The sequence below is a fragment of the Aedes albopictus genome, chromosome 1 (genome assembly GCF_035046485.1).
Source record: "Aedes albopictus strain Foshan chromosome 1, AalbF5, whole genome shotgun sequence".
Lineage (NCBI taxonomy): Eukaryota > Metazoa > Arthropoda > Insecta > Diptera > Culicidae > Aedes > Aedes albopictus.
The window spans coordinates 163,770,670-163,798,254 of NC_085136.1; the positions used below are offsets into that span (position 1 = coordinate 163,770,670).

Sequence of the window (27,585 nt, forward strand, 5' to 3'; positions counted from 1 at the left end):
AGAAAATGGAAGTACTCATCCACGCCATAGTATTCAGTAGTTTATGTAATATTTTTTTAATATTTTTTTAGAAAAAGTCCTTAAATAAGTAGGGAAACAAAAATATCTTAAAATATAAACCCAATCAATGATTTCCTGTGCTTAACAAATTTCTTATAATAACTGTGATGGTACAACATTTATTAATTATAAATCTTTTTAATAGGACCATTAAAGTCCATCCTTTTGAATCACTCTAATGAAATCAAACAACCCAACAGCACGCAAGCCAGCACCAAACCAACTACGCAGAAAGATGTAAACAAATTTCATTCAAATAAAACAAATGCTTCCACACGGGGACCTACGGCCAGGTAGCAGCGATACGACCGGTGAAACAGAATGCACTTTGCTTACGAGTCGTTTTGATTCACCGGCCGTCCGCGCTGACTGTGATTGTTGGACCCTCAATTCAATTATACATGGACACTTTAGCTTGGAGACTTTTAGCAATAACAACTTTTGCGTTTAGATACAATAAGATCAATAAAGAATGAAACATTCGTTTGGGTTCTAGAACAAGTACAAGAATTATTATCAAATCTCCAGCAAGAGCTGAAAACCCTAAGAAAAACCCCTAACAGGAAGTATTTAAAACGACCCTGTTCGATAAACTTAGGAAAGCAAAAGAATGATACGAAAATATTTTATATATCTTAGAAGACTATGATCAATACCATCAAAAAGCATTATTGAGAGATGCTCGTTCTTTATTTAGTGAAATAAAAATATTCATTGATATCAGATTAGATTATGGTAAGCATTTGATTAAATTTAAAGCACTTGCGAATATAATAGTTGCATTTTTTAAACTCCGAAAAAAAAACATACAAACAAACATGTTCGATTATAAAATGGCTGCTTCTTTGGTACAACCATACGATAGTTCAGTTGCTGGATTAGGTGCATTTATAGATGCATCCAATCTTTTTTGGAAACTATTCAAGCTAGTGAGGAACAAATAAAGCATTGTCCAGTTAGAATCCGGACGCAAAGGATAATTTATTGTGACGCTCTAAATGATCATAATCATATTTTTTTCACTGCAGTCTGATCATAAACAAGTCCTCTAATGACGGAGAAAATTTCATCGATTTTCTTGCTACGAGTGAAAAGTTATTTCAGATTGAAGACAAACGAAGGAAAAAAATCTTGCACAAACACGCTGAAAATTTAGGGTGGTTAGGTACGACAGTCGCTAAAAATGTTAATATCTCCAAATCCATTACGTGTGGTGTGCTCAGATATTGTTAACCATGCCATGAGGAAGTGTCCAAGGAAGATGGAAGTTTATGTTCATGGATAAATCTGCTTGGAATTCAAAGATTTGCCAGGAAGTTCGAGCTCAGGACATCGTTTTCTCACATCACGATTTTGACACCAAATGTGTACAAAGATGATAACCTCAAGAATCGCGTGCTGCTTTTCAAAAATGCCCACAAGGGATCTAAAGAGGTTTGAGCTACTTTGGTGAGCTATCACGACAGCCTGAGATGTGCAGTGGTGTCACCATTGTTGGATAGTGTTTATAAACAAAAGAACACTCAAATTTCGCTTCATTGGAATTCACTGATAAGCCCTTAATTTCGCAAGAAGAGAAATATTTGGTAAAGTTTCTTTGGATTCCTAATCAGACTGGTAGAGGGTCTCAGGACACTACAGAGATGACCCGATTGTTAAACAAATATGCCGAAGGGGTTGATGTTAAAATTAATCACCATTGTGCAGATTTTTAAGGAAGCTATCACGGAAAAAAATGAGAAAATGTATTAAAAATTAAATTTAATAATTTTAATGATATTTTTCCATGAAACTATAGTAAATTATCTTTGTTTTGAGGGCTTAACCTTTTCTGTTTGTTATTTCATCTCTGAGATATAAGTGATTATCTGCGTCCGGATTCTAACTGGACAATGCTTTAGCTGCAAAGTTCCTCAGAAATAGACTTAAATGAAAAGCTTGTATTGGATTGCCAAATGAAGCTATAACAATACTTCTGATAATCCAAGATGTTAAAAACAGGTGTCAAGACAAAACAACGCCTAAGAGTATAATAGCAAAACTTAAGGCAATAAAATCAAAACAATCCAATCAAAAATTTTGCAAAGATGTTGAAAATCTCACTATTCAACTGAAAAACGTATACATCGAAAATAAGATTCCAACAGATTTCTACGAATGTTGGCGTAGACGCCCTAATAAATGGTGTTGATATCACAGAAGTAAAACTGTTAGTTAAAGCGGACACATTTACGGATCTTAAGGATGCGATCCAGAAAGTGAATGAAAATTCCGCACAGCTACTTACATTTAACAGAAACCGTAATGACCTACGAAAGTTCAATAATTACCAAAACCGTTATCATCAGAATAACAACAACAAACAATATGAGAATCGTAATAACCGTTGGCATTTCAATTACCGAAATTTAAACGGTAACAATAACTATTCCACCAGGAATAACACAAACAATTTGCAGAATCGTCCACAGCAACGATACTTTACCAGTTATCGAGGGAATAATAACCGGAACAATAATGCTAGAAATGTCTATGTGGCCGGTGTTGACACCGTTCCAAACCTGAATACTGAATCAGAAAGGCTAATGCAACCTATCGGAAACACCCAACAACGAAATACACATCGTGATTTTTTAGATCAAATGGATCAGCTGCCCCATTCAACAACTCGCGGTCCATTTATACCATGAATCCAAAGGCAGCGAATTTTGTCATCATTTATATAGAGGATAATCGTAGATGTTCTTTCATAGTTGACAGTGGTGCGGATATTTCAATAATTCAGTTAAATAGAGTACCTCCTCAACAAATAGTCAATAAAAATAAACGATTTCAAATTAAATGTATTACGCAAGGAATTCAGGAGCCCTTAGCTGAAACGATAGCAACTTTACATTTTGAGAATGAAATAACATTATGTCACAATTTTTAAATCGTCGATGTACAATTTCCTATTCACACCGACGGTATATTAGGTCGTGATTTTCTAACTAAATTTAAATGCAATATAGATTTTGACCATTGGTTATTAACGTTCAGAAATATTAATGAAAATGCTTCAATACCAATAGGACAGATCGGTGAAGTACTAGATTTGTAGTAATGAGCTGAATTTTAGTATGGTGAGAAGGTCAATTCTCCGTTTCTGCAATGAAATGGTGCAAAAAGCGTGGGTATTATGATTCCTTGCCTGATTTAATGCTGTTTGAGCAAAACTTTGGGCAACAGTGTTGTTATTTTCTCGATTTCTTGCAACATAAACAACATAGTTATCCAAAGTTTTGCTCAAACAGCATCAAATTAGGCAAGGAATCATAATACCCACGCTTTTTGCACCATTTCATTGCAGAAACGGAGAATTGACCTTCTCACCATACTAAAATTCAGCTCATTACTACAAATCTAGTACTACACCGAACGTGCCCCATTGAAGACACTTACCAGAATAGCATATGCGATGTAAAGTAGTGCGAAAAATTCTAAATTTAAATATATCAAAAGATTGTTTGATAATTTCTCAAGAGATACAACCAGGTGTCTTTTGTGGTAATATGTAATGGTATTTCGTTTAACAACCGATTAATCCCTATCAACTCAACCTAATGTAACCAAACAGCAGTAAAGGCCATCCGCCTCAAAAATGCAATGTAATCAAAATATAGAACAGCATTCAATTGCAACCATATGTGGCTACGCATCGATCAGTGCTATTTTCCTTTCCTCTTTACCACCCTGTGTGGCATCAAATTGCACAAGTCCAAAAACCTTTTCTGATAATGACTCCAGGCGTCTCGTTCACACTTATGAATAGGATAGGTTAAGAACAAATTGTAAAAACCTGTATAAACAATATGACTGCCGAAATACAGACAATCTTTGACTGGAACTTGACTTTGGCAGTTCTTCGGTCCGTTCTGGAGGTTACTTCTCGAAGCCCTCCTTAGTCCGGGTACCGATCCAACTAATAGAGAAAGCCTTCTCCACCAAAGACACGGCGCCCATCAAATGGCATACCGTGGACAGCTTATCTAACTTATGTAGACCCTGCAAGTTAGAAACAGTTAAAAAACTGGCCGCGATTTTAACTCGCTCGCGTGGTGAAACATTAAAAAGTATTGCATGTCGCAGACGCATTGCAAATTGTTTAAAAGTTGTGTGACAGAAAAGTGAAAAAGTGACAGTGATAATGGGCTGGTTTGGGTCTGACGACATTACAAATAATGTCTCGCCCACCGCACACGATACCCTAAAAACAGTGGCACTAACCATAGTCGCACTCCTCGCCAATTTGGCATTCGGAGTGTTAAAAGTGTGCAATACCCATCACCGAGCCCAATCAGAAAAAGTTGCAAATACCGCGGTAAAACTACATGCTATTGAAGTGAAATGAAATGTTTTTGTCTTTCATGAATCAAAGTATCATATAGCAACATAAAAGAAAAGCAGAAAAGAGTATAAAATGAAAAATAAATTGTAAGAAAAGATAACTGAAATAAAACCGCCATTGCTAGAGAAGAGAAAAATCCAAAAAGCACCAGTAGAAGGAAAGTGCAATTGGAACTGTGTATTCATGTCATTCAAACTCCATGAACTCTACCACAAAATAAACAAGAACATCTACGAAGAAAAAACATGGCTGCAAAAACAACAATTTTAAATAAATTGAAAAAACTAGAACATGCTAGACAAACTAGCATCGCAATCGTAATCGAAATACAACAACGCAGCATTAAACAGTTAATGGATTCGTTAATTGCCACTAAACAGGTAATGAAAATTAAAAACTATAAAAACTCGACACTCGTGAAAGTGACACCGAGAGTAAAAAGCATCGAAACACTACCCCAGACAGTAAAAGAGAAAAAGGACGAAATAACGCAGTGGAGTACAAAGTTATTAGAGAAAACGAAGAAGGACATGTGATAATAACAACGACGAAAGTAGTGATTTCTCACCGGGATGCGATTAAAAACAATTAAAAACAATAGGGGGGAAATCCTAGGGTTCATCCGTTAACTACAAACAGAAGAAGAAATAAGAAGATGGTGTTTCAAATACCTAAAGTAGTATATATGTAGAAGTCAGTGACCACCGCCGATTGCCGTACGAGCCCGAGACGGTGCACGAAGAGGACATCACCTCAACAGTAACAGTTAGGAGTATGCAGTGAGAGTTGTGATGGAAGAGAATATAAATTTAATTGGAAGCAAGATAGCATTGATAAATCAATTATTGAATAATTTCAAAAAGAGCCCTAATAGGAGTTACCTTAAAAAAACATTAAGTGAAAAATTTAAATTAGTAAAACACACATATAAGTGTATAACATAGACAATTTAGCACAGATAGAATATAAACTAACTGAATATCAGCTGAAAAAGTATACAAATACTGCCAGATATTTATACAATGAGCTATACATGATCATAAATGACAAATTAACATATGCATCTAGAAGGATTAAAATGCTAACCGTGCCAGAGCAGCATCTGGACTAATCGGAGGGTGTGACTAAAATAGTGTTATAGCTGCAACTCCACCTATGAATGGACTCCAGAGTGGTAACACGGCGCTCAGAGCGGTTTTTGCCTTCAGACGTATGCTGATCGATAGAATGTTCGTATATTGAGACAGCCAGAGCAAGTTTGGGAAATTATTCGGATTGGCCCTCCAGATGCTAGCCAGCACGGAGTTAACACATGTATATAATATCGACTTGTACATTGTCAAACTTGTGCCAGAGATTATGAACATCCATATATTGAGATTATAAAAACATTTTTAGCTCTTCCTTTTCGGCTATTCAAGCAACTGAAACAAGCTGGGATGAAAGCGTACGAAGTGAAGAAGTTTTTGGAAGTGCATTTAACGTATTCAGAGAAGACAGAAATTTTCTGGAGTCCCCACAGAAGTCTGGTGGAGGAGTGCTAATTGCAATTTCGAATGATTTCAATTCAGAAATTATTTCAGCAACTAAATGCAAAGACTTTGAGCATGAGCTATGGCTTAGACTCATCGACATAAAATCAAAGCAAAGGATTGAAGCTCTGACTTCAGTAGAAAAGGAACTACTGAAAAGTACGAAGGACGTAGCGTAGAACATTCCACAACCAATCTTCGCCTATCTAGGCCAGGTCGGAAACGTCATCGACAAAATGGGCAAAGAGACTATTCTCACCATTCCTCAGCTACCAACAACTGTCGTTCAAGGACTAGGAGGCTACCACGCCGACGTGGAGAATGAACAGAACCACAACCTTGTCGAGGAAATACCCTCGCTAGGAATCGCCGCAGACGTCGTAATGGCAGTATCAAGCAAAACGGTTTTTTTTTTCAATCAGCTGAACAAATTTTATCGCAATTTTCTCCCGAGGTTAAAGTTGATATCTATGGTGACTTTAATCAACGCCAAGCAGACTTCATTCCGGACTCTGAATGTATTTTACTCCCAGTCGTTGGGGACAATGAAACATTGCAGTTTATTTTTGACAAAATTACTAATTTAGGCCTTCATCAAGTAAATCATGTCAAAAACCAACAAAATTGTTATTTGGATTTCTTGTTCACTAATATTTACGAAGATTTTTGCGTGAGCGAATCATTGAATCCCTTGTGGAAAAATGAAGCTTTTCACACAGCAATAGAATTATCAATATTTATTCATGGACACCAAAATCCCAACGACTTTGAGTACGAAGAAGTCTTTGAATACCAAAAAGCTAACTATGTCAATATAAAACGTAGACTATACCATATAAACTGGCAATCAACACTACGGAATGAAGGAAATGTGGAAAATGCTGTAAATCTTTTTTACAACATTATTTTCAAAATTATTCATGACGAAGTCCCTATAAAGAAAAAAAGACGTAATGTCAATTTTAAATATCCCGTCTGGTATAATAAACAAATAAAAAAATTGAAAAATCGCAAACAGAAAGAGCATAAAATTCACAAAAAAAAATAATTGCAATGAAAATTTGGAAAAATCAACTAAATTTTGCCATTGAAACCGCATTTGAAGAGTACAATGCCAAAACTGAAAATGAAATAAAATCTTGCCCTAAGAATTTCTTCAATTACGTAAAAACTAATCTTAAATCTGACAATTTTCCATCTTCCATGAATCTTGATGAACACGTAGGCAACAATCCAGACGAAATATGCAACATGTTTGCATCATTTTTCCAAGAAATTTACACCACCTTTTCAGAACATGACCGTGACCGAGACCTTTTTGAATATATCCCTAAATTTCCTGTGGATATAAGTATAACTCACAATGAAGTGACGGTACACGACATCTTGAACGCACTTAAAAATTTAGATGCTTCTAAAGGTGCTGGACCCGACGGCCTTTATCATGTATTTTTTAAGAATCTAGCTTGGAGCTCACCACTCCACTGTTTTGGCTATTTAAAAAATCTCTCGAAACAGGTATCTTCCCCAAATCATGGGAAAGCTCTTTTTTGGTACCTATTTTCAAATCTGGCAAAAAATCTGACATACGTAATTACCGTGGAATTGCCATTATCTCGTGCATCCCTAAATTATTCGAAGCATAATATATTTGCTCAAATTAAGAATAGAATAACGCACATGCAACATGGATTCTATAAAGGGTGCTCAACCGCTACAAATTTATTGGAATTCATTAACTTTTCATTGATTGCGATGGATAATGGTAATCACGTAGAAGCTCTTTACACTGACTTTAGCAAGGCATTCGACCGCATTGATATTCCAATGCTACTCTTCAAATTACAAAAAAAATGGGTATAGTGAAGTGACGCTTAAGTATTCCGTGCTCTAAGTATCGAAGTGAAAAGGCAGATCACGTCATGGCGACCGGCCAGCGAGGCTCAAGTGCCTGATCCAGCGAGAAAAAAAAATCAATGTGAATAACATTAACTAGAAGATACTCAAGTGGCGGATGCAAGAACTAGAAGAAACGTTTGCGTCTTGTGTTGTAAAAAAAACTGACCAGAAATGGGGTCGTCAAAGTCGAAAACTGTCCAGAACAACGGAGATCCCCAAGTGAATGTAATGGACACCTTAGAAGGACATAGCGGACATCATGCGGAGCACGAATTCAAATTGTGGATCGTATTATGTTTAAACGTTGCACAGATCCTAGTAATCAATTACAAGTGGCACCGGTTTTCTGGTTACCCTTTTGGGTAACCTGAAAAGCATTCCTGCGAGGACAGAAATCCACAGACAATATAAGAAAGATTAAAAAAAAAACAAAGAACAATGTCAAAAGGACTGACCTCAGCATACGCATGCCAGAACTCTTCACTCATTACTTACAGGCAAATTCAATTATGTAGCACCCACCGGGTGAAACACCTATCGACCTATAGAAGGGGCCTTCCTAATGCATGAATATAGTTCAATTCGGTCTTCGGACCAAGTAGCAACATAAGTTATTACTGGAATATCACCTTCCTATCAGCGATCATCCGCCATCATCACCTTGCTCCACCACACCAGGACTCGTCAGTTCGTCATCACTTTCCGCCAACGAGACTACGTTCGTAAGTACCGTGAGTTGTACTAAATTCTGTTGAATTCAGTATATTTTCTTAGTTCCTCTTTGCATGGTGGAGTGTCTTAAGTTGTTATTATTGATTTTGTTGTCTTTCATTTTTGATTGAAGTGGGAGTTTTTTATATGAACTGTATGTACCAAATAGGCTTCAAGATAGTATTCTTACTTTTTTCCTATTATCGGAAGAGCTGGAATTTCACTGATCCGTTTGCATAGGGAACTCTTTTTTGTAGTTTGCTTATTTTGGACAATTCTGTGTGACCCCTTGGCAAGAAATGTTTCCCTTAAAACAACATATGAACAAAATTATTCGAATGATCAGCATAATAGCTGCACCCGCGGATAAGCTATAAATGATCCACGGTGACGCTAAGGGAGAATAAATCATGTTTTCTAGAACAGATTTGGAGCTTTTAAGATCTTCTATGTCCACCCCGAGCTCAAATATTTTTTGTGATCATAAATAATAGAGTGATAATAGATAATAGAGTGATTTATTTTCCTTCAATGTGGGGATCATTAACGTTTCCCAAGTATCTATGATTAAGTTTAATTTTGGTTATTTTGCGTAATTTGAAGATAAATGCAGTTTAAAGACAAGTGCAAAAAAACACAAAATGGAAAGAGTGATTGATATATTAGTATAAAAAGTGGCATATCATTAACAATGAGTACAGAACAATCAAAGGCTCATGTGGAACATGTGGAAATCATTAACTTGCAAGGTGAGCATTCCGAAAAAAATGAAAAAGTGATGGTAATGCTTTGGTTACTATGTGCGATGCTCGGGCTTCAATTATCAATAACGTTAATCAGTGAGGTTAACAGATATTTAAATAAAAAGGCACTGAAAAAGGCTTAATCACTGGTGGAATTATCCAAAGTGTAAACGAATTTATGGACAAATAGTGCAAAAGTGTATACAAAAGAAGAGAACAATGGAAACCTGAGAGGAAATAAACCGCCAGGTTAAAGCACTGTGGTATAACATATTTCGAGCTACACTGTTGCTCGCACAACATTGTATTTTAAAACCTCCACGCGCAATGTTTGAATCGTCGGAATAAACATCCGTTGCGAATGCAAACATTATGCGCGTAAGCATAATTTATCAGGCCACCCAAGCCATCGACCACCAAGCATAGCATTCTCTATGAGTCTCGAACCAATCGAGAAATAAAATAAAGTCAGTCTGTGACGAACCTGAAAGCAGTGAAGTTATCATTTATTACATGGCGACAACGTGCCAGCGTTTTTGATCGAAGACGGAAAGTAAAGTGATTAAGTGCGAACGAGTGGGTTCAACAATTCTTGCAGATTAGTAAATCACAATGGGATGGTTTTCTAATGAAGAGGTCACTACGACCAACAACGCGGTTTGCCCGCAAGAAAACCACCGCCAAGCACAAACGATCGCACTCTGTGCGTTGGCAGTCGTAGCCATTGGCTATGTACTAATAAAATCGTTAATAAAACTACATAGTAGCCACACAATCAGAGTGGCTGAGCGCGTATCTCGAGCTGCAAACCCGCAGGTGTAGTGTGTGCAAGTAAAAACCGAAAACTGAACGGCGTGAACGAACAAAACAGAAGTGTTTTGGTTAGAAAATTGACAATTGGAAGGTGAACAATTTGAAAACAAGTGTAGTGATGGAATCGACAAATTTACAATTGATGTGAACAAACAGAGCAGAGAGCAGTGCACAGAACAAGTGAAGGCAAGCAGGGCGATGTTAATGCAGCCCATGGCTTATTTTCTGTTGAAGTAGCACAGAAAAATTAATAAGGAAAACAACAAGTGTCAACCGGCAACCTGGAGCGGTCCCGACAAAGGACCTTCGGCAACAAGGAGCGGTCCCAACGATGAAGGATGAAATCAACTTTAACATTCAACGTTTCAACAGAGGATACAACGTCCAGACTATCGCGCACTGACTGACTGCGCCAAACCAGGTAATTAGTTAGATGATGTGTGATTATGGTTAATTAATAGTGATTACAGTTATTTTGATTAGTCCGAAATTGATTATTGTAAACGAAGTGAACTGATATAATGATAACTGGCGGGTCTAGAGACAATATTAGATTTTCTGACAGATGAAACTAATTTGAGAAAGACGGAACGAATACGAAAATCTAAATTTGAATAATTTGAAGATAAAACAATCTTTAGTAATGGCATTTGACGTAAGGACGGCTACGTCCATCGTACTCCCCTACGACGGGTCCCCCGAGCAATTAGATGCATTTGTTGACTCAGCAACTCTCTTGGATGAGTTGACCGATACAGCAAATAAAGCGATAGCATTGAAATTTTTGAAAACCAGGCTCACTGGAAAGGCCAGGTTGGGTCTTGGAAACAACCATGCTACTATCGCGAACCATGTAAATGAAATCAAGCTAAATTGCGAATCGAAAACCTCACCCGAAGAAGTGATGGCAAAACTGAATGCCGTCAAAGAAAGAGATCGGCCTTCGTCATGGGAAACTGTTTGAGACTCATGACCAAGGATGAGTTCGACGTGGCCAATCATATCCAACGGACCACAAAGGAGAGGCTCCAGAACCTGTTCGGGCCATCCAGTACGGAGCTAATTGCAGCCGAGGTCTTTGCCCCTCCGCACTACAGGTTTACCAAGGCTTTTAAGGGTTACATCACCAAAGGGACCCCCTTGGCTAAGCAACTGGCAGTCCTTTTCATAGAAGGGTTCACTGCCTCTGTAAATGAGTCTGTCTCCGGCTTTTGGAAAGCCGCATGCGTGTTGTCCTTGTCGTACACGGGCTTGGGAGCCATTGGTTGGTTCGTTAAGGCCCATGAAAAATTCTTAATGTCGGCCAAAGACTTCCTAAAGAAAATCTCTATCCCAGCCTTGGGGCCCTTCATAGTGGAATATGTCCACCTTGCAGAGAGGCCAAACAAAAAATGGATCTTTTGTCGACTTCTGAGTGATACTGCACTTGCAAATCTATCCTCTACTGCAATGCCGATTGCAACTTGCCTATTCGTCGCCTTATCCGCCTCCAACACCTCGTTAACTGATGAACTCTGGGATATTGTGTCCTTGTCCCGGATCTCTAAAATCGACATGGCAACAGGTTTTGTCATGGCCGAAATCTTCTTGAAGACCCGAACCGAGGACGGCTGGGCGGAGTCTCTGGACGCGCAGTCAAACGCGTTCCAACAAAAGTTAAAAGCGGAAGGAATGAACTTCCTAACAAATGCCCGAAAAGCCCTACTTGATAAGGCTAAAGCGAGTACCATAAGTGTGGAGAGTATACGATCTGACATAATTGAAATTATAGGAGTTGATATTAAAAAATATATAAATATAAATTAATTAATTAAAAAAATAATAAACATATAAGAATATGAAGAGACATAAAGACATAATGTTAATCTGAATCAAAATAAATAAAATAAGTTTTCGGGGTATTTTGTACAGCTGAATTAGAACAAAAATACGTCCATCAATTCGGCATTAGTTTGAATGCAAGAACGATTTGAATGTACCGAAGAACATCCCATAGCATATCCATCAAGAACCTTAAATGATGCAGAACGCAATTACTCTGCGACTGATAAAGAACTGTTGGCCATTGTCTGGGCCACAGAAAATTTCAGACCCCACATTTTTAATACTAGCTTCGAAATACGCACGGACCACAAAGCGCTTGTTTGACTCCGTCAGAAAAACGATTTAAATAAGAGGCTTCTGCATTGGAAATTATCTTTAGAAGAGCAAGAGTTTGAAATCAAATACAAAAAGGGTACGTTGAACGGAAACGCAGAGTCATTATTCAAAATTAACAAAGCAAACCCCGACAAATGAATAAATACATCAAGAAAAATCAAATTGATTGGCACTAGAAACCAAGCAATCGAAACAATAGCCACTGCAGACACAGAATTGAATTTTGGTAATGGATTGAAAACTAAGCATACATTTCATCTAGTATCTAAAAGTTTTTCTATCGAAACAGATGGAATCCTTGGACAAGATTTCCTAACAGCAAATAGATGCAAAATCGACTATGAGTCATGGCTGTTACAATTGGGCTTAGGCGATATAGCAGTATCAGTACCTATCGAAGACAATTTTAAAGAAATGAAAACACTCCCGGCCAACTCGGTCCCAGGCTCGGATGAGGAAGGCGATCGCGGCGGATGTCAACGTCTACCCCTTCGTGTTCGTTGAGTCTACCAGTGCTACTATTGCCAACGATGACAGCTTCACAGTTGATCCCTTGGTCGAGCCTGAGGTGGCCAGTCCTGCTGACTATCTCCAAGCATGTTCGTGCGGCTCCGTAGAATCATTCCACTACTGTTATAGTGGACTGTCCGACTTCGTTGGACCCAACGCTGGTGCGTGGGCCCAAAAAAATGTAAGTATATGGTTAATAATGGCTCATAATGGCCCATTAAAATTCCTCTTGTTATTTCCATTTCCTAAAGGGCTGGCTTTTTGGAATTTAGTGATATATTTATTATTTTGTCTTCTACAAAAGAAATTAACACCATATTATTTTTGCATTGAAATTAGAGACCTTGTACTCCGCGCCCGGTTCCGGTCCTCAGACATCTGAAGCGGAACGGCTACTATGTGACATTTTAGGATGGGAGAATCCCGTTCTAACTTGGCACAAAGTCTCTAAATTTTCTTTCATGTCTCGGCATACCAAAGTGAAATGTTGGTACACCCTAAAGAAATTCAATCAGGAATCTTTTTGGGTAACACGATCATTTCCAAAAAACAAACCCTTGGCGAAATTCACTAATACCACAGATGAACCAGTATACATTTCTTATGATCAAATAAAACCTATAACAGAGCCGTTGGACAGTTATTACGTTTTGAATACCAGAAGAATAAGTAATGAAAACGAACATAGGAAAATATTTGGAAAGAAATTTACACTACAAATATACCTGATTATGTGCAACAGGAATTTGAACGGTTAATAAGAGATTATTCAGACATTTTCTGTTTAAGCGAGGATACTCTTTCAACTAATAATTGTTATTCTCAAGACATACACTTATCAGATAATATCCCGAGGTATATCCCAAACTACAAACAAACACATTCGCAAACAGAAGAAATACACACCCAAGAGGATAAAATGCCTCAAGAAAATAGTGTGGAACATTACAGCGGAGTTACACCGCGCATGTAACTCAAAATACAATACGTGTGCATCGCCCCTACCTTCCCGTGGGAATCAAGCGATTTCAGCATTTTTATACATGCGCAGTGTCTCGGACCTTTGCGCGCTCATACATTAGAAAAAGGTTGTTTGAAGTTTAACCAAGATACAATAAATCAGTCTTAACCAACCAAACGAACGAGTTGGTTCTAATTAGCAAATGATGACAATCCATCATAACACTTAAGCATAAGTGGAAGCGTTATGCATTTCATTCGCATGTCCACTCCATCCGCCCCTTGCTTATTCTTCTATCCCTCTCTCCACCTATCGTGGGGTCGATTGCGAATGTCATTGCATCATCGTTGGAATGGAGGGACATGGCTGTTTGTTAGCTTTAATAATATTCCCCGCAGTATACTGTCCGAATGTTTTGGGTATCTGGATATCGTTCTCTATGGTTCGAAGTCCAGCTGAAAAATTTGCTGAGAGTGTTGTTATTTATTGTCGTTATAAAACGACCCCGTGCATTGTATTGAGTTTTTTCTAGATTCTTAGTTAAGAATTTTTACTTATCGACGGTTTATTATTATTATTGTTTTTTTACAGCAAAAAAAAACATGGAATACGTAGGAGAAACATTTACTTGTGGCCCCCGATTCGGTGAATGGGTGGGCCCCATTGATTCGCGACTACGACATGGCTATCTGTCTCGTATAGTCCAACTCATCGCGATTGGAGCACTTCCGGCGACTAGGCTGTGTCCGGAAGTGAAGGATAGGGTGTGCCGTCGATGGAGACTCGCCTGTTCTCTCGGCGCCCAAACGGCATCTGAGGAGTTCCAGACGTACAAAGTCCTAGGCTGGGACCATCCGGTGCATCTGTACCGGAGTCGCCTAGGTATGTTCGAGATTATCATACGTTTCGTCCACCGAGGTAACTGCTGGAGGTCGGACTTCCTCGATGTAGGCGTAAATACCGATAATATTGTAAACTTATTTGAACTTTATGATAATCAATAAACCAAATTCAAATCTAATCATTCGAGATCTCTTTAATATTAGTAATAGCAAAATTGAAAAAAAAAACATGTAACAACAAAATGTGGAGATCCACAACAAATCAATTCACGTTTGGAGAGTATACGATCTGACATAATTGAAATTATAGGAGTTGATATTAAAAATATATACATAAATTAATTAATTAAAAATATAATAAACATATAAGAATATGAAGAAACATAAAGACATGATGTTAATCAGAATCACAATAAATGAAATAAATTCTCGGGGTATTTTGAACAGCTGAATTAGAACAAAAATGCATCCATCAATTCGGCATTAGTTTGAATGCAAGAACGATTTGAATGTACCGAAGAACATCCCATTGCATATCGCAATTACTCTGCGACTGAAAAAGAACTGTTGTCCATTGTCTAGGCCATAAAACATTTCAGACCCTACATTTATGGTACTAGCTTCGAAATACACACGGACCACATACCGCTTGTTCGACTCCGTCAGAAAAAAAAAAAATCAATTTAAATAAGAGGTTTCTGCATTGGAAACTAGCTTTAGAAGAGCAAGAGTTTGAAATCAAATACAAAAAGGGTACGTCGAATGGAAACGCAAACGCATTTTCCTGAATAGATCAGAAATGCAAAGAAAATCCAGAAGTAAATGCAAATTCAGCCAACGATGACAGTGACAACATGACGGCCGATGAACGAATTTAAAATCGAATCATCTTAGAGCGAACAAACGAAGACAGTCGTGAATCTCTTACTTTGTTTAGGAAATATAATCGAACAGCAGTAAAAAACAATTCATTTCTGGAGTCTTTATCAATATTCTCAAAGATTACGCATCGACAAAATGCATAACTGGAATTTACTGTAGTGAAAGAATATTGATGAACCTACAAGTAATTTCCAAAAACTATGTTTCATGGTTAAAATCATTCCAAATTTACTGAACACAACCATTGTTGCAAGACGTCATTGACGAATTGAAACGAGGTCAAATCATTCAACGACAACATAATGCTAATCACAGGGGCATTAATGAAACCAAGACTCATATTTCACGGACATTCTTTTTTCCAAGAATGAAAAGCAAAATCACTAACTTTATTAATATTTGTAAATTATGTAAAAAATCAAAATACGAAAAGCACTCGTACGAACAAAAGTATCACCTCACAGTGACACCAACAAGACCATTGCAAATAGTTCACATGCGGACGTATTTAGGCAATAACACATTTTTTCTCTACCTTAGGAAAGCCTTCATTTTTAATCATGGACCAAGAAGCTTCGTTCACACTATCAGACAATTTCTCGAAGAAACCAACGTGGAGTATCACTATACCAGCGTGGGCCAATCTTCATCGAACGGAACGGTCGAAATAGTCCACAGAGCCTTGCAAATCTCATTATTAGGAAACGTAGACAATTAGCAGACAACTTATATAAATTGAAACACCATCGGAAAAAGGCTGGAAATGACTGGCAGGCAACCCAGATGCAGACGACTTGAGAAAAATCGACAGTACATTCAACGACCTCATCGACCAGTCAAATGAGCAAATCAAAATCAACCAATTTATTGTCGTCGAGGTTGAAACCCGAAGTTTCCCCACACGCGACAATCGCTTTTTTCCAAATCAGTACGGGAAACCTAACGTCGGACATAGTGCGCTGGACAGCGGACCTGGTCCTCTATCCAGTGCACTATGCCCGACGTACGTCCGACGCACGGTTTAGGAGAAAAATCGATTTTCGCGTGTAAAAAATTCCGATTTTCAACTGTACGAACAATATTCGAAGGTAACTTATACCATTAACCAACTCACTTCAATCAACAGCATCCTTTTGAGAGAAACCGACGCCATCACGTTACTATTATCCATGGAAACAATGAACAACATACTCAAAGAAATCGAAGGCGCAATCCTGAGAAGCCGCATATCGCTATCCAACAGTAAGCTATTAACACTAAAGGAAATCTTCCTAATTGAAACCATTATCAATAAACAAGGCATAACGACTAATTTCCCAGAGAAAGCATTGAGTTATGCCAAACCAAAAATAGCTTGCAAACCCGACATGCTGCTATACAAGATGCAAGACCAACGGAAACTGTCAAATGATCAACATTATACCACTGATCGTCAACGACACTATTATAACAGATACCCCCTCAATACGTTACAAAGTCAAATAAGCAGCTCTCCACACTGCAAACCATCCCGAGTACGTAGTCCAACAATTACACGATGTTCAAGCATTTTTAGACGACTGCGTTTATCCAATTATAATGGGATTGGAAAGTAACTGTTCAGCTTCCACAACAAATCAAACCGATTTTATATTTACCCTTACCCAGGAACATGTTACTAATCAACAACGCAAAGGAACAACACGCTAGTTCTAGTTGCGGTCCACACAATAGGACGCTATCAGGAAATTTCTTACTATGTATATTTCCAAAGCTGCACAGTCAAAATCGTTCGTTTACTTCAGAGGAAATCATCAGCACGTTTCGGGCAAACGGTTTGTACAATACTGGCGTGCGCTGGTGTGTGTGTGCTTGATATGACGTCGAATGAGAAGGTGCGAGTAGGCACCATCAATGCCCAACAGTTAGAACCGTAGCAACACCAACGCCGTGCAGCCAGTATCAACCGGTTTCCCCGTAGTTGGATCCACGCGCCAAGTAACAGTTACGGATAGACATACCGTTAGACCAGACAGTCAACAAAGTTATCACCCGCAACCCAGACATAATAAGAAATCCATATTCATCAGAAACATAAAACAGTCGTAAAAGATAGCATTCGCGAAACAGCAACATTAGCAAAGCCACAACAGCAGACAACCGCATACCGATCTTTTGTATAAATACCCCGGTAGGCAGCTAGGCAGATCAGTTGCAGTTGCTTTGATTCAGTGTTCACTATCCATCATCATTTCATTCAGGTAGACTAGCTACCTTAAGCTAGGAATAGTAGATAATAATAATACAAAATCAAATGTTTAGAATTCATAAGTGAAATATTTTTTTTCTTTATTGGAATTAAAATAAAATAACTGGCGTCCGAATAGGAGAATAGTAGTGAAGTTTTAGTAGGGCAGTTTTTCCTATAATCGCGAAGTTATACTACAGTGATTCGACCAAAGAGAGTTGCGACGTGGAGTGCGGCATACCTTTGGAGTAAAGCAGAAACTAATTCCTCAAGTAAATTGTTAGGGAAAGTTTGAAAAACAATCCGAAATAGTTATTATCAACGTAAACTGTAAACGTATGGATTGATTCCATTAGTACGATCACCAAGATCGGAAGACAAACAAAAACTGATAATAGGAATCGATAACAAACGACCAGCGCCAGGACTTGCTGAAAACGGCACTGTTAGAGGTTTGACGGCCAGCAGTCACATGGTTCCCGTAGTTGTGAGTGTCCCTCACAATGGTTGATATTAAATTGTAAATACTATAATTCTTTTTTTTTTTCAAGTAAAAAGTGAACAAGGAAATATCAATCAAAAAGTGAATAAACACGAAGAAGTAAAATGTTTTGAATAAAAAAAGTGAACACCTCAAACGAATAATAATCAAGAAACAAATGAAATTCAATTAAAAGCAAAACTCCCTAACAAGTTGATGCGCTAACCACTCTAAAAGCCATCGTAATACGTAGGGACAATGGAAATTCGCGGCAAAATTTCTAAAATTTCGCGGGCCAACATTGTGAATTTCGCGGCGATTTCGCGGCTACACATTTTTGGACGTTTTGTTGAAGAAACACCAATTTTGCATGCGAAATGAATAGTTCACTTGAATTTTTTTGAAGCGTAATCATAAATTCACAGAAAAAATACCAAATTTAATTAAAAATCAGAAAAGAAGTACATATTAAATTCATTTAACTTTCATTATGCCGGATTCAGAATTGTTAATTACTTTACACTGTTGAAAGTTATCAGTAAATTAATATTTTAAAATTTAAAATTGGTGGAATTTTGAGGTTATTTTCTAAATATTGATAAATTTCGCGGCATTTCGCGGGATTTCTTTTATTTCGCGACCAATGCCCAATTTCGCGGAATTCGCGGCTTCCGCGAAATCGCGAATTTCCATTGTCCCTAGTAATACGGTAATTTCAAAAGACAAGTGGAACGTAAGACAAGGCAAGAAGTATGTACGTCTTTCTACCTTGATCAACACCGTATAGACACAAGTGATAGTGGAAGTGAACTTTAAAACACTCAGATAAACAGTGAAAGTAAATCACAATGGATTTCACCGTAGAACACAGAAATTTGTGGCTGGAAAACAGGCCATACATTCCGTTCTTAGGGTAATTGGCAAGCTTATTTGAAGTGAACAATTCATACTACGATGCTACTTTCGTTCAAGAGCTAGTAGGACAATTAGAAAAAATGAACATTAAATTCGTGTATAAGAACAAAATAAAGGTAGGTACTGATAGAAAGACATGTACCGATTGCATATCCCGGTGCTCAAAGAAGAACCAGAAAAATCAAATTTCAGAGACGACACTATCCCACTGGAATATTAAAATGAGGATAAAGTCAGTGAAGTCGTAATAGTAGCAGTTATTTCAACACGTGGATAAAGTCAACAATCACACTTAAACAAAAGAAAAGGTAAATGTTAAGAGAAACAGAAAATCTTTTTGAGGAGTTGCAGCAAATTTATAGCTACCTCAAAAAATCAATAAAAAAAATATAACATACAAAACATTGGTAAACAAAAAACATTTATGCGAAATTATTTGCAATATGTTGGAATAACAACGCCTGGTGCAACACCTTTGGTCTATAAAAGGCTTGTTCCAATCCATGAATAAACAGTTCAAATCGGTCTTCGGACCAAGTAATTCATCAATTACCATTGGTTGAGATATCACATCCGTTCAAGTGATGTACATTTAAATCCTATCAGAGTGTACCAGCATATGGCGACCGTGACATGTTTCATATAGCACGACACAATTGATAATTTAAATAGCCTTACGATTCCTGAATACAGAGACTTCGCAGTTAGCGTTCTTCCGAACAAGAACGCCTTTCCATTAGCGATACTTCTTCTGTCTAGTATTTGGGGTAACAGGTTGGGACAGCGCTTGGAACTGAAAAGAAACCCCTTGAAGGTTCTGCGATCCAGAGAGGACATCGCATCCGGATTATGCCACCGAACCTGTTGGAAAAGTCTTGTCATGGCGACCGTACAGAGTAAAAAGAAGACCGTTCTGCAAAGTGCGCGATGAAGACAATTCGACTGATCGAAGAGCCAGTTGGCAGAGTGAAGAGTTCAAACAAATGTGGAAGCTAAGTATAATAGTCATCAGCCTCACCGCATACAATTTTGTGTCAGTGAAAGTATGTGAATATTTGATGAAAGAGATTTACGAATACAAACTAAATCTGCAGAATGCAAAAACCATCGTCTTTACAAACTGAAAAACTTAACTCTGTGAGCAGTGAACTATCGTGGAAATTGTACCAGTGCCCAGTGGGAAAAATGAAGCAAAATAAAAGGATGTTTTGATGCCGCATGTTGCAAGTCGAACGAATGATTCTCCGGTTTGTGCGCCGCAGAGGAAGAGCTGTAGAGTGTCATCTCCAGAATTAAAAGAAACGAAGAAATTCCCAGTGCCAAAGAGTAAATGTGCAGCTCAACTCATTCGTTTACGTAAGGAGCAGAACTATTTAGTTACCAAGAAACAAGGCAATACTTTGAAAATAACAAAAAATACTCTTCGGCATATAGAAGGATTATCAAAGTTTGTGATCGTGAGAAATTGAAGACATGACTAAAGCTTTCCCGCCCGTAAACAGTGCCAGTGGAATCGTGATCTTAACAACAAACAATGGACTAATTGCCCATAAAGACGCAGTTAGCAAAAGCATAGGTGGCTAGCGTTCTTCCGAACAAGAACGACTTTTCATTAGCGACCCCTCTCCTGCCTAGTATTGGGGTAACAGGTTGGGACACCGCTTGGAATTGAAATGAAATTCCTTGAAGGTTCTGCAATCCATAGAGGACACCGCATCCGGATTATGCCACCGAACCTGTTGGAAAAGTCTTGGCACAGGTTAGGCCTGAAAGCCTTCTTCAAACTTCAAAGGTCACGTGTGAGTTTCGGAAGTGATCGTGAATGTGAAAATCCGAAATGAAGAATAGATCAAGCTGTGAAGTTCCAGTTTTAGTACTATTAACACTATTAGCTCTATTTCTGATGGAAGTGATTGTCGAAATATTCAAAGACTGTATGGAAAAGGATAAGACTGGAAGGTCGTCCAAACAATATCAAGCTATGGAATCCAATATTGGAAAGGACGCCGCTACGACGGCAGCTACCGGGCAGAAGACGAAGAAGAAGTTTACTTTCAAACCTCGGAAGGGTGTCATAACTCGTGATGAGCCATCCCGCCAACCCGACCCCCGTTTACGTCGCCAGACTGAAATCACTGGTAAACCTGATTTCACGCCTAAACACCTATCGACGACATTCACAACACCCAAGAATGATCCATGTGATATCGACGCTTTAAGCGTTGCTGATTGGTCGGCTTAAGGCTTCCTCAAACGCGTTCCAGAACTGCGTTTAAACTACTCTGGATATTTCGATTTAGTTGAATCCACATAACGCGATCAAGATCGTTATTGTATACGCAGTGTTACCGAACCGATGTGGGTGTACTATTGTACCATGCTATTGTGGGAGCGACTGTATGTACTTTATTCGCTCCATTCAGAATGAGATCCCGCAGACAGCGTACATCGATTTCAAGTCGAACATTTCCATTCCGAAGTCGATCGCAGTTTACCTTCAAACTATGGAATCTAATATTGGAAATGACGCCGTTACGACGGCAGCTACCGGACAGAAGACGAGGAAGAAGTTTACTTTCAAGCCTCGGAAGGGTCCCAGCACTCGTGATGAGCCATCCCGCCAACCCGACCCCCGTTTACATCGCCAGACTGAAATCACTGGTAAACCTGATTTCACGCCTAAACACCTATCGACGACATTCACAACACCCAAGAATGATTCATGTGATATCGACGCTTTAAGCGTTGCTGATTGGTCGGCTTGAGGCTTCCTCAAACGCGTTCCAGAACTGCGTGTAAACTTCGTCGGTGTTTAAACTACTCTGGATATTTCGATTTAGTTGAATCCGTATATCGCGATCACATGTCGCAAGATCGGTATCGGATTCGCAGTGTTACCGAACCGATGTGGGCGTACTATTGTACGATGCTATTGTGGGAGCGACTGTACTTTATTCGCTCCATTCAGAATGAGATCCCGCAGACAGCGTACATCGATTTCAAGTCGATGCCGCGTACGTCTAATGAGACTGATTATCTCAATCAGAAAAACGATTACAAGAGCCAGACAACATAAGTGTTACGGTTTGATCCGAACAGCAGAGCACAGGACACCGTGGAAGGATCCTAATAGGTATTAGGAGCCCAAGTAGCCAGAGCAAAAAGGACAACCCCGAAACACCTGCCTATGTTTTCCTCGTAGATACACTAGGTCCTGATACACCCAACCCTTTAAATCCAACAATGTCGTTGTTGGTATTAATGTAAGTAATAGTTTCATTTTATTAATTTAAAATCAGAAATTTGCGTGCTACTAATTGAAAAAAAAACAGTGCTTTCAAAAGTGAGATAGTGAAATTGTCAGAGAGTTATAGTTAGGGCAAGCTTATAATTTCTGCGTCGAATATTTAAACATGGATATGTATAAGAGCAGCTCCCTACAGAAACGAATTTGGTGGACAATTAATTCCCAAACCACGACATCTGCCAAGAATCCCTGTTAGAAAACTTTCCACGTTGGTCACTATTCGGAGGAATAACCCTCCCTCAGAATATCTGATATAAAATTGGAAGCGATACCAGGTATCAATGATCATTACGCAAATCCAGAACCCAGGAAGAACATCGAGAACTGTAAAACGTTAGCCCCGAAGATAGCAGCGAAGTCTATCGCAGCATTAAGGCAAGTGTAGTGCAAACACGAACAACGAAGAGACAAGGAAGCCTCCTTTCATCAATGATCAACCGTAGTGCATGGAATCTGCATGGGTAGACGACGACATTCACAGGAATTCATTGGTTAGGTTCCATCCAATCAGAATTAAGAAAGCTTAAAGCGGTTTTTGACAAATTTGAATAAATCTTCAAATAGGCGTTACTCACGCACCACCCTACATGAAAAAAACAGAAACTTACGGAACAAATATATAAACAGATTTCAGTAAGGAATACAGAAAAAACAGCAGCGGTGTATGTTATAAAAATGACAACATTCGAACAATGAACACAAATGAACTGTCGCAAAAAGTTCTATTGAATTTACAACGTTTTACATAACCAGTCACAAGAAAGTGGCATTTGACATTACACAACGCGACAGAATGGGGCACTGTTGTTATGTGACTTGTGAACCCCTGTTAACTCATGACAAATAAAAAGCATTCACAATTTTAAACGATGCAATTGAAAATGTAAAGGAGTCTTTGACTAAAAGCTAGCACCGGCGGTTTGGAGGCTACTTCTCGAAGCCATTATTGGTCTATAGATACCGATCTAACCAAAAGAAACCACCACCAGAAAAAAAGTGCAATTGGAGCTGTGTGTTCATAACATTCAAACGCCATGAACTCTGGCATGAAATAAATAACACGCCAACGCAACACTAAACAGTTAATGGACACATTAATTGGCTCGAAAAGGGTAATAACAAATAAAAGCTACAAAAACTCGACACTATTCATGAAAGGGATGCCTGTAGTAGAAGCATCGATGTGCTACCCCAGACAACAAAAGTTAAAAAGGACGAAATACCACAGTGGGATACGAAGTTGTTTGACAACGAAGAACACGTGATAACAACAACGAAAAACTTGTGAGAGAATTGTGTCGGAGACTCTCAACACCAAAAAGGGCAAGGATGCCGATAAGAACTGGAGACTCAGGACTTGAAGCAAATTTGCTGAATGAGAGTATCAAACAGTACAAAGAGCCTGATATACCAGGACGCAAGCAAATGATTGCAGCATTCATATTCAATAACGCAGACGAAAACTAAACCATATTGTATCAAAGGCATTGTACACAAATTACGTAACGCTATAGGGGGAGGGGGGGAGTCCGGCGTTGCGTTACGATCCATACAAAATTTTTTGGGGTTTCATACAAAAAGCGTTACATAGGGGGGGGGAGGGGGTCTGAAATGGCCGATTTTAGCGTTACGTAATTTGTGTACCATGCCAAATAGTCACATTCGACAACATTCCACATGACAGCTTTCTCTTTATTTGCAACCCGTGAAAACTGCGTAAGACAAGCTTAAGGATAAGGATGCGGTCGCTGAAAGTAAACCTGCGAAAACACATGGAAGTTACGTTTACGTAAGTTAAACAAAGGCGTGACAAATATTCAACGTTGAATTTATAAAATATAAAGAACAGGAAATCAAATGTGACTTTTGAACACCAACAACTTTGAGACGAACTCATAAATCTCGAAAAATAATATTGGCACAGAAATTCACAAGTAATCCAACAAAGAGCATAAAGAAAAAAATGCTTAAAGGTTTCCTAACTGCAGCCAGTTCAGAAAAATAACGTAGATAATAACAAGCTCAAATGGCTCAAGGATAGAGCAGCAGAAAAGGTACAACAGTGGGGCCTGCGCGCCAAGGTTCACGTGGAAAAAATCCAGGCGTTGGCTGAAATACGAGACGAAGCGCAGTCGACCGGAGCCGGCCAATCGCATTAGGAGCCGCCTTTCAATTTTCAAACGCAGTTAATATTGAAGGCAGGCAAATTTTGAGACGCTTAATGAAGCGATTAGTAAAGACACAACAAATGACACTAACATTCAACTAAACTAAACGACAACACGACAACACCACCATGAGAGATCGAGGAAGAGGAACACAAAGCCTGTCCAAACAATAAATGTTTCTCTCAAGAGAAATTACAATCAACAAGTACAGAGGAAGCGCAAATAGAAGCGCAAATAATTGGTCCTCCAGAGGAAACTTCAACTCCTCTGCTGGTCGGGGGGAAGACATATAGGCCTCCACCGCAATATGTATATGTAGCACAACAGTGAAAAGCAGTGGAAACAGTGTACAACAAATGCAACATCAACAACAACAATATTAAATTCCTAACCAGAACCACCCTTTAGGCGTTAGGATCGGGCAGCATACACCATAAATGTATCTGCCTCCAACTTTGTGCATTTAGAACTTTGACTATCAGAAGCAGAATGTACGTTTTTGTTAGATTCTGGATCAGATATTTCAATTATTAAAGCTAATAAAGTTCACTGTGACCTTTTATCCTACAGAAAAGTGTGAAGGAACAATAACTTCCCTTTGTAAAACCAATACATACAGTGATGATGTAGAAGGTACAAGAATTGACCAGTCCTTCCAAATAGTTACAAAAGATTTTCCGATTCCCCTTTTATATGTATCTTAGGAAGGAGATTTTATTATCGAAATAAGTGTAAAATTGACTACGGATTGTGGATGCTTTTTAAGGGCTGCATGTGTCTTGTATTTATCTTACACTGGTCTAAACGGCTATCGGATGGTTTGTCAAAGCATAGGAAAAGTTTCACTTCTCAGGCCGTGATCTTTCACGGGGAACTTAAGTGCCAGTCCTCGGTCCTTTCATCGAGGAGCTCGCAGCAAAACCGGACAACAAGTGGATCTTTTGTCGTCTATTGAGCGACACAGCCCGAACCTCTCGAACCAAGTCCATGCCAGTTGCGACTTGTCTCTTCGTGCTCTCTCTGCCAACAACACCATCTTCTTGTCAGATGAGCTATGGGGCTATAGGGCATAGTGTCAATCGTATCGTAAACAAACGGGATCAGTTCAAGAATTTTATGAACGGATCACGCACATCGTATCACTCCTTGTAAATCAGTTAATGATTAACGAGAGCGATACAATCATAAGAAATTCGAAAAGAAAGGTCTACCAAGAACAAGGACTGAAAGTGTTCCTCGCTGGGCTGTTACCGCCCGCATTTGGATCAAACATCAGGTCCCAAAATCCAACGTCATTGAAGGATGCGCTCAGACGTTGTCTTGTTGAAGACAATATAGCCTATTTGCAACGTTCAGCTAGAGCGTTGCCAAGCAATATAACAAATACAAGCACGTCTTCTAAACCACCAAACACACCACCAAACCATACATCTTATCAGACGCGACCTCCTGGCTTTTTCAACAAACCCGGGATGTACTCGAGGCCCACCTTCAATAAATTCCAAAATCATAAACCCCACACGGTCCCTTTCTCGAGACTACCTCCACCACCACAACCGTCTCAACTGCAGAAGCCATACCCGAACTTCCACAGCCGACCAGGCCCTTCCAATCCTAGAAGAGCACAGTCAGAACGTATTGTACTAGACATACTCCCGCATTACCTTAATTATTTGTCAAACCATTCAAAGGCAAGCTAACGCGTACCCATCAGCGTATTTACAATAACACCCCATTAGTCACCGTAAAGCGCAAGCCAAAAAGCGCAAGTTAACCAAAATACTATCGGATGGGCGCGCGGAAGTTTAAGCCATAAATATTGTTTATAAACATCAACCCCAGGTGTTTTACCCTTTAGGCCATAAGAATAATCAAATGTAAAATGATATAAAAGAAGGATTTCAATAAACTCGGCAGTCTTCTTTGGACTATCAAACTATTTGTTTCAATGTCTGCTGGCATACCGAAACCCTCCAATAGCGCTCTGATCTTCAGACACCGCTAGTCATTGGAATAGTTGCAAGTCAAAAGTAATTCAATCTGAAGGAACCAAAGTTCCTTTAGTACACCAATTGTCCCCGGACAGACATTTGGTGTGATCGGTTCGATGCGAGATCTTAGTTAAGACTTCGAACCCCAGACTGTCAAATCGCGTTCTATACCCATTATAAAGAAAGTCATTACGAAACTATTCACGATTTACGGCACCCCAAGAATGATTGCTTGCGACAACGAGGTTGCGTTAAAATCAATTGAACTGCGTGCGTTTCGTGGAGTTTAGAAGATAAGTTTCGTGGAGTTCAGAAGATAAGGTTCGTGGAGTTCTTTGTGATGTAAGATAAGTGTTAGGATAGAAGATAAGTGTGTTGAAAAAGTTATAATTAAAGTGATAGTTTGGCATGTTTACGGTAGAACAAACATAAATCCGACTCCGGTCACGGCAAATGTCGACAGCGCAAAAACGCAGGAAAAAATAGTGCAGGTGAACCGACCATAGCCCGATTAATCAATTAATCATTCATTTGTTATTAGAGCTTAGCTATCATCATAGGCGTCATGGGCGAAAAACGAAGTTGCAATCATACACGGTAGGCGGTCAGCTGGTGACCGAGTTTTGCTTGCTTCTGCAAGTCTATTCTCAAGGGCATACGCTATGCCTGAAGAATGCATAACTACCGGGGTATAAAATAATAAAACACGTATGATTCATATAGGGAAGCATTGTACTGTACTTGTACTATACTCCTCTATTCCATAATCATCCCTGATAATAATATAATCTTGGATAAGTTTTGATCACTTTACCAACGTTTCCCGTAAGGTTGTCAACACACCAGATGTTTGACAACATAAGTGAACCAACCATAGCCTAATTGATTAATTATTCATTCATTCTTCATTAGATATTAGCTTTCATTAATTGATCATTTGCATCATCATGAGCAAGACTCAAGCTAGGATGGTGGCTACCTACATACGGTATATTT

The 27,585-nt window shown here is 38.8% G+C and overlaps 1 protein-coding gene across 1 annotated transcript in view; it reads right to left on the reverse strand.

The window, feature by feature from the left end:
- The window catches only part of LOC134285249 (uncharacterized), an 85,295-nt gene extending 61,371 nt beyond the window's left edge, over positions 1-23,924 (reverse strand). Inside the window, exon 1 of the mRNA XM_062845728.1 lies at positions 3,386-23,924. The gene's annotated coding sequence lies outside the window, so the exon portion shown is untranslated. The remainder of the gene's footprint in view (positions 1-3,385) is intronic.
- Between the last annotated feature and the right edge of the window lie 3,661 nt (positions 23,925-27,585).